We start from the raw sequence: 8,438 nt of genomic DNA, 5'->3' as shown, positions 1-8,438 counted from the left end.
CTTCTATCTGGATTTATGGATCTCCTTTTATAATGTGGCTCAATGATATATTTAAATAAAATTTCTCATATTTAATGACTAATCATTTTTTTATTAGCTCACAATATTGCAGATCAGGAGACTGAATACACTGTGTTCAGGGTCTTACAAGTCTACAATGAAGGAGTTAGTGGGGCTACAGTCTGTCCAGAAGTTGGTGTTCTTTCTAGGCTGATGGTGTTGGCAAAATAAGTCACTTGGTTGGTAGGACTGAGATCCTATTTCCTTTCTGGTTGTGAGCTTACATTTCCTAGAGGTTGCCCTCATTCCTCTCCACACGGCCCCCTCAACCTCCATAGAGAAGGTTAGATATTCTCTGACACTTTAAGTCCTAATTAGCTAAGCTTCTTGCTGATTTTTTTACCTCTGGTCAATACTTCAAGATTTAAAGGGCTCCTGTGAAAAGGTCACCCCACTTGCATGATCTCCCCTTCTTCAAGTCAACAGGTTTCATTACACATGAAAATCCCTTCACAGCAGAATCTAAATTAGTGTTTGAACAGCTGGAAAAAAGTGGGTATAAACTAGCAGCTATGATTCTTCAGGGCCTTCTTAGGATTCTATTTACTACCAGAAATTTTTTAAATCATTTACCACAGGTTTATGGGGCCCCAACTGTGTCTTTGGCATAGGGCATAATTTGGACAGTTTTACTTTTTAAAATCATATAATTTTAGAGGAGAGAATATAAAAGCTAGTTTCCCAGCAGGCACACAATTGACAATGGCTTCTAAACTTCACACTTTCTCATAGTGTTAATGCACATAAAATGACCTAAACAGTATCTGCTAAAAGCAAGAATTAATTCTACCTATTTTTCCATGGATACTCAACCCTCTTAATCTAAACTTCAAACCTTCATACAGACTTTAACGGACTCCTAGGATCGGGCCCTTGTCTGCTTTTCACAATGTTTCTTTTGTCCTTCTTGAACATCCAAGGCCATCTTCTCCCAAGTCCTGTGATTTTCCTGAAGTGCTTTTTCCTGAGCTCTGCTTGCCAACTGCCTCCTTCATTCAGGCATGAGGCTAATGATCACCTCCTCAAATAGAGGTCATTTCTATACCCCACATTTTATGTAGACCCCTCTGTCTCAGTCACTCTGATGACATATCCTGATTTACCATCATGTCATCTGTAACTATCTGGGATTTTTGAACAATCATAATGGTGGGAAAGGGAAAAACAATGTATTGAAGCAAGAAAACTTTCAGTTAGCAAGCAGAAATTTAAACTATTAGTAAACAAGAATATATGTATATTAAGTGTAACTTCATTAAATAGCAGAAATGCACAGGAAAATAAGCCAAATATATTGTGGACCAAGAATATGGTGGACGTTTGACACAGAAAGGATGTCTTCCTAGATGATGTTCGTCTTACCCCTGCACCACTCCTGAATGCCTGGTAAGGGGACCCTCTCCTAAGGTAATGGGCTCTTAAGGAGACAAATCATGGAAAATGAACTTATTATTGATTAGAATTGGATCAATACATTCCTCAGGATGCTCCACATCAAGGGAAACTTCTGGGGCATTAAGGTTTCCATGCAGGAAACATTGACATCATGGCAGAGGAAGAATTTGCTTTCTATGAAGTTGTTAAACTTTCTCAAATTTTTTCTCACTTCCTCTGAAACTGTTCATGGTGTGGGCTGACCTGTGAAATGGACCTGGATGCACATTGACCAAATTTTCTTGAGTAATGGCAAGACAATGGGTAGGGGAGAAATCTCAGAGGAGCAAGATAGAAATATCCTTGGATTATTGTCTGTCCTTCACAGTAAAATGAATGTTTTAAAAGGTCAAGGTTTCTGTTTTATTTGTTCACAATTTAATGTCCTAGACCTACAAGGGTTCCTGATATTTTTACTTGCATAATTCTATAAACATTGTTGATTTGGGTAGGAATACATTGAAAACCTGCTCTATGAGACCTTGGGAGCTGAACCTATTTTACCTACTACCCCAAGGGGGAGCTTGTGCTGCTTTGATCACAGTATATCCCACAAAAAGCCAAGTTTATTAATGCAACCTTGTAGGGGCATACTTATTAGTCTATTGATCAGGGTGGAACATTTTGATTGTGTTGTTTCCATGGAGATGTGACTCACCCAACTGTAGGTGAGACCTTTTGATTAAACGATTTCCATGTAGTTGTTACAACACCCATTGAGTAATTAGTTCATTGGAGTCCTTTAAGATAGCTCATGGAGAGTAGCAGCTTAGAGAAGCTAAGACACATTTTGGAAAGAGGCTGAGATATGTTTGTCCATGGGAGAGGTTACAAGCTGATACAGACCCAGATGCTTGTAGATGGAGACAGAAGTATATTTGGAAATGCTAAGCTAAGAGATGAAGCCCAGAATTTGCCCCAGAGAAGCTAAGAAAGGACCCCCAGATGCTTAGAGAGAAACACCCTGGGAGAACCAAGCAGAGAGCTGAGAGAAGCTAAGAGAGACAGAAGAACATAGACATTTTGGGGAAAGCCATTTTGAAAGGCAACCTGTGAACAAAGGATCAGTAGACACCAGCCACAAGCCTTCCTGTCTGACAGAGGTGTTCCAGATGCTATTGGCCTTTCTTTAGCAAAGGTATCCTCTTGTTGATGCCTTAGTTTGGAAAGTTTTATGGACTTAGAACTGTAAATTTTTAACCCAATAAATCCCCTTTATAAAAGCCGGTCCATTTCTGGTATTTTGCATAATGGCAGCACTGGCAAACTGGAACAGGACAGTTACACCTTAGGTATGCTAATCACTTCATTCATGAATTGAGAAACTGGTGGACCTAATAGACAGAACCCTAGGTTTGTGGGTTCAAGGGTGACTTGGAAGTCTGTGGTGACTCATTTTTGGAGAGAGTGTTTGTGTTGAGGAAAATATCAGGGGTCTGGTTTGGACATATTGAGGCATACTTGAGATGTCAAAGAAGGAATTCAAATATGTATTTAAAATTCAGAAGAAATTCATTGAGAAATACAATTAGTGCTGTATATCTTCATTCTATCCAATGATACAAATATGTTCCAAATAGTTTCTGGCACCATCTTCAGAAAGTTTCTTTTAAGGTCTGAATCTATCCACTCACAGACACATATACTCTATTGCAAAATTATCTTATGTTTTTAAGTTATTGCAAGTAGTTTGGGTGAGTACAGATAATAAAACTTTTTAAATTTAGTAATTTTGCAAACCTTTGTTTAAATTAGTCCTAAGTTGATTTCTGAGCCTTTTTAGTCATACAAACACATTTCCATTGGTAGTGATATTTTTATCTCCTTTCTCCCATTATTTTCTTCACATCTCACTGCATAGACATGTTTCACTTTAAACTCCCTCATGCTTTGCATAGGCTCCTCAGAGACTAGGCTGGCTGCTCAGACTCTATAAATGTGGTTTCCCTAGAAATGGGGCCTGAGTGAGTGCATCAGACATCTGAGCCAGGTGGTGTTACAGTCCCAACTCTTAATCTTCCTGGTGCTCTGAATCACATTGTCATCCATAGTGTACAATTAATTTTCATACTACCATGATATAGTTGTGCATTCATCATTCCAATCTATATTTGAACATTTTCCTTAAACCAGAAAGAGTAAAAAAAAGAATAAACAATAAAAGTAAAAAAGAACACCCAAATCATTCCATTCCCCCCTCCAACCCTATTTTTCCTTTAGTCTTTGTACCCATTTTTCTACTCATCCGTCCATACGCTGCATAAAGGGGGTGTGATCCACAAGGTTTTCACAATCACACCATTCTACAATGTAAGTTACATAGTTATTCAATCATCTCCAAGAATCAAGGCTACTGGTTTGGAATTTGATAGTTTCAGGTTTTTACTTCTAGCTATTCCAATACATTAAAACCTAGAAAGGATATCTATATAGTAGGTGAAAATGTCTACCAGAGTGAACTATCAACTCCATTTGAAATATCTCAGCCAGTGAAACTTTATTTTGTTTCATTTCACATCCCCCTTTTGGTTAAAAACATGTTGTCAATCCCACAGTGCTGGGGCCAGATTCATTACCGGGAGTCATGTCCTGCATTGCCAGGGAGATTTACACCCCTGAGAGTCAGGTCCCACACAGGGGGGAGGAGGGGGAGTAGTGAGGTTACCTGCCAAGTTGGCTTAGCTAGAGATAGAGGGTGTGTGGCTCTTTTTAAAGGCACCCAGTAGACTAATCAAGACCCATGCTGATTGGGCAGGGCCACATTTCCATGGAAATAATCTAATCAAAACTGTCATCTACAGTTGGGTGAGTCACATCTCCATAGAAACAACCTAATCCAAATATCCCACAAGATTGGAATAAAACTTGGCTTTTGGAGGGACATAATATATCCAAACTGGCACAGCATGAAGTGGCCCTATGGTCTTCTTTTCCTTGTCTCTGTTTCATGGATACCTTGTCCCTGTCTCAGTCTGATCATATGCCTGTAACAGATGCCCTTGTTTGGAGTGTTCCCTGGTAATGGCATGGAGTAGTGAGATCTGTGCCAAGTAAATGTATAATGGGGTGCCATGTTGAATTTTATCTAAAATTAAGAGATTCTTGCCATTCCAATAAAAGATCTGTCCCTAGTTTAATACAACAATTAGAATTTTAAATTCTAAAAGAAATGAAATAACATTTCTTAGGTCAAGGCAAAAATAAAATCATTCTTGTATTGTCCCATTTGAAGGAGACATCCACATATGGGAATCTGAATCATTCCAGCACTTAAGCAGAGCTGCAGGCAGCAGGTTCAGTTCTCTTGTGATGTCTCCTGACCACTCCCCTCTACTACAGACAGGCCTGCCCAGAATTCCTTCAACTGTCCAAGAACACAGCAATATAGTCAAATATGGGACAGATCCCCACCATCTTCAAAGCAAATTCTGTTCTTACTTGTGCCTTCATAGCACAGTATTCAGCCTTGATCCTCTGCATGTGGTCACATGTCAGCAAATCATTTGTGGGTAAAGGGTGTAAAGTACACTATATTCCACCAGAATGGAGAGATGTCAGCATCACTCAGCCATGAGGTAAATGGAATGTTTATTTCTTCTAGCTGGATTTATGACTCTGCCTTTATCATGTAGCTCCTGGATATACATAAATAAATTTTCTCTCACTTAATAATTAACTTGCAGTCTATTACCTCAAAATGTTGTATATTAGGAGCCTGAATAAACTGTGGAGGATTGTGTGTCCCGGTTCTCACAAGGCTAAAATCAAGTAGTCATTAGAGCTTCATTCTTCCCAGAGCTCAGACTTCTCTTGCAAGCTGACATGGTTTGGTAGATTCAGTTCCTTGAGTGGTAGGACCAAGATCCAATTACCTCATGGCTGGGAGCGCTCATCTCCAGAGGCTGCCCTCAATCCTTGCCACATGGCCCCCTTGATCTCTACAGCCAACATCAGATATTTTCTGCCATGTGAAATTCTACTTATCAATGAATCTTTGTCAGAGACAAAGGTTAGAGTCCTTAGACCCTGATTAACCACAAGAATTAAAGGGCTCATGTGAAAAGTTTAAGCTCATTTGGAAAATCTCCCCTTCTTAAAATCATCAGTTTCATTAGATATTCATATTCCCTTCAGAGTAAAACTTAAATTAGAGTTTGAAAAGCTGGGAGAAGGTGTGTATGTATCAGTGGCCAGAAACCCCGAGGACCCCTTTTGAATTCTATTCACCACAATATTATTTTTTTACCATTTACCAGAGATTGATTTGGTCCCAATTGTATCATTCACACTGGGATATTTTGGACAATTTCACTTTTTAAAAATCATTATATTATTTTATGGAAGGAGATTATAGAAGAGCTAGTTGACCCACTTTCACAGAAACAATAATGGCTTCCATTCTTTCCTCTTCCTTGCATTGTTAACGCACGTAAAATGACCTAGATGGTATCGCTAAAAACAAGAATTAATTGTAAATATTGTTCCATGGATTCTCCCTGCAGTTAATCTATACCCCAAACTTTCACCCACGCTTCAATATTCCCCTAGGAGCAGGTCCTTCTCTCCTTTTCACACTGTTTTATTTGTCTTAAGCAACCAAGACCACCTTCTCCCAGGCACTGTGCATTTTCTGAAGTGCACTTCCCTGAGCTTTGCACACCAGCTCCCTATTTTACTCATGCATGAGGTCAACTATCCACTCCTCACGGAGAGCATTTCCATACCCCACATTTTACATGGAATCCCATGACCTAGTCACTCCGCATGACACAACCTGTTTTATAACCATGTCATCCATGATTATCTCAAGTTTTTTTTTTTTTTTTTTTTAATGTTTGTATGCATGGGAAGGTATTGGACTCTGAAGGAGAGAAATATGGAAAAATTAACTTGTTATTAATTAGATCTGGAACAATACATGCCTTAGGACACTCCGTATCAAGGGAAACTTCTTGGGGGCATAAGGGTTGTTTCACTGCAGGAAAACTTGAAATCATGAGAAAGGAAGAATTTTGCAAACTATAAAATTGATAAACAACTGCATTTTTTTTCTGTCTTCTTCTGACTCTATCTATGTTGAGAGGTGACCCATGAAATGGACCTGGATGTACCCTGCCCAACTTTTTCTGAGCAGTGGCTTTGCTACAGGGCAGAATTCTCAGGGAAGCAGGGTAAGAGGGCAAAAGTGCCCTTGTTTATTGTCTGTCCCTCCCAGAAAAATGAACGCTTTATGGTGTCAGGGGTTTGGTTTTTATGTTCATAACTTAACATCATAAACTTAGAAGTATTCATGATATTATTTGCCTACTTCATTAATATCATTGAATTTGAGTAGGAATAATTGAAGAACCTGTCCTGTGAGAACTTGGGAGCTGAGATACTTTACCTATTTCCCCTAGGTGGGGCCATTACACATTAGCTCTACAAATTTTTCATGTGTGATTTGAGAAACTGGTTGAGCTGAAGAGTAGTGTCACAGGTGACTTGCAAGTCAACGGATACTCACTTTTGGAGATATGAGGGAAATATCAGGAGTCCAGATTTGGACATATTGGGGTGCTTTTGAGATCTCCATGGGGAAATTAAAGTATGTATTTAAAATTCAGAAGAGTCTGATATAGATGTATAAGTTGTTCACTACATCCTCATTCTCTCCAATGTTATGAATATATTCCATATAGTTTCTGGCATCATATTTCTAAGGTTCAATTGTGCTCAGAAATTTTGTACTCACTGACACTCATATTCTGTTACAAAATTTTATTTTCAAGATAATGTCAGGTGGTTGGAAGTGCACAGTTGATAATAAAAATATTTACTATAGCAATTTTGCCGGTTTATTGAAAATTATAGTTTTAAGTTCATTTCTGTACTTTTTGCAGGAATACAATCATATTTCCTGTGGAAATGATATTTTATTTCCTTCCTTTAATTATATGTCCTCACATCACCCTGAACAGGCCCATTTGCCTTTTTAATCTCTTACACATTATATAGGCTCCTCAAGGACTGGGCTGGCTGCTCAGACTCTATTAATGGGCTTTCCCAGGAGATAGGACCTGAGTGTACCAGATGGTGAGCAAGATGATGTCACAGTCCCAATTTCTCATCTTCCTGGTGCTCTGGGTCTTGGGTGAGAAGTTCAGAGGAGTAATATCCTTAAAAAGTTGGAAAAATGATTTTATCATGTAGAGTGAACAAACTTTCTTCTAAAACAGTTCTGATTATATATTATATATAAAAACCTTCATTTAGGTATGTATTTTCTATATTTGTGATTTATTGTGTGATCTAGGTTCTTTTCTGACTGCAGGTGACAGTGGGGACATTGTGATCACCCAGTTACCAGTCTCTGTGGCTGGGTCTCCAGGAGAGACCATCACCATGAGCTTCAAGTCCAGCCAGGGTGTTATCAGTTACATAGACTGGTACCAGCAAAAATGAGGACAGGCTCCTAAACTGCTCATCTATGATGCATCCAACTGTGCTTCTGGGGTCCCTGACCAATTCAGTGGCAGTGGGTCTGGGACAGATTTCACCCTCACCATCAGCAGTTTCCAGGCTGAGAATGTGGCAGATTATTACTAACAGCAACATCAAAGCTTTCCTCACACAGTGCCTCAGCCTCAAACATAAACAACCCACACGCAGGACTGTAGGTCCCTGAATCCAGTAACTCTAGCTGCTTCTTCCTCACAAACACCTGAAACTTTGTTTTCTCCATCTGTATGAGAAGACACATCTCTTAGGTGATGGTATGATTGAAACCTGCATGTTTTGAATCGGTAGATAAAATGACTGAGCCAATGAATTTCACTCTCTCACACTCTGGGGTAGGGTCCAATATGGTTTAAAACCCAAAGAATTGATTCTCCCTTCAATGTGTCTCCTTAATGCTGAAAATTTCCCATCTTAATTGATTATTCCTTCAGTCATCTTCCTTC

At 39.1% G+C, this 8,438-nt stretch overlaps 1 pseudogene; it reads left to right on the top strand.

The window, feature by feature from the left end:
* The first annotated feature begins 7,578 nt into the window (after positions 1-7,578).
* LOC119512270 lies at positions 7,579-8,082 on the top strand (annotated as a pseudogene).
* Positions 8,083-8,438: the final 356 nt, after the last annotated feature.

Source organism: Choloepus didactylus, chromosome 17 (genome assembly GCF_015220235.1).
Source record: "Choloepus didactylus isolate mChoDid1 chromosome 17, mChoDid1.pri, whole genome shotgun sequence".
Classification (NCBI taxonomy): domain Eukaryota; kingdom Metazoa; phylum Chordata; class Mammalia; order Pilosa; family Megalonychidae; genus Choloepus; species Choloepus didactylus.
This window is presented reverse-complemented; position numbering and strand designations above follow the sequence as displayed.